The sequence below is a fragment of the Macrobrachium nipponense genome, chromosome 31 (assembly GCF_015104395.2).
Source record: "Macrobrachium nipponense isolate FS-2020 chromosome 31, ASM1510439v2, whole genome shotgun sequence".
Classification (NCBI taxonomy): domain Eukaryota; kingdom Metazoa; phylum Arthropoda; class Malacostraca; order Decapoda; family Palaemonidae; genus Macrobrachium; species Macrobrachium nipponense.
In genome coordinates, this window is record NC_061093.1 from 15,304,911 (window position 1) to 15,305,377 (window position 467).

Here is a 467-nt window from a genome sequence, read left to right on the forward strand (position 1 = left end):
CATCACTTCTCTTGGGATTCTATCGTATGCTTTCTCCAGGTCTATAAATGATCAATAGAGCCCCTGGTTTCCCTCCAGCCTCTATTCCTGTAGCTGTCTTACTATGAAGATGGCATCCACCGTCCCTCTTCCTCTCATGCATCCATACTGCTGTTTCCCGATCTTTGCAATCTCTCTTAATCTCTCATCCAGTATCCTCTCTCAAACTTTCAATCCATGCTCTGTTAGTTTAATTACCCCGTAGTTACCAGAATCCATGGCATCTCCCTTCTGCTTATATGTTTGTGTGCGTGTGTTGTAGTGAAAGGAGAATTCTTCTTAAATGTTTCCTGTTGGTAGCGTTAGGCTTTAGATCTTCCGGGAAAAACAGTATTTGCATCCACCAAAACAACTATTTCAATCAATTTCAGGTGGGAAATAAACTCATGTTTCCCTAAAAGGCGTTTTATTATTCTCTTAATGTTTAT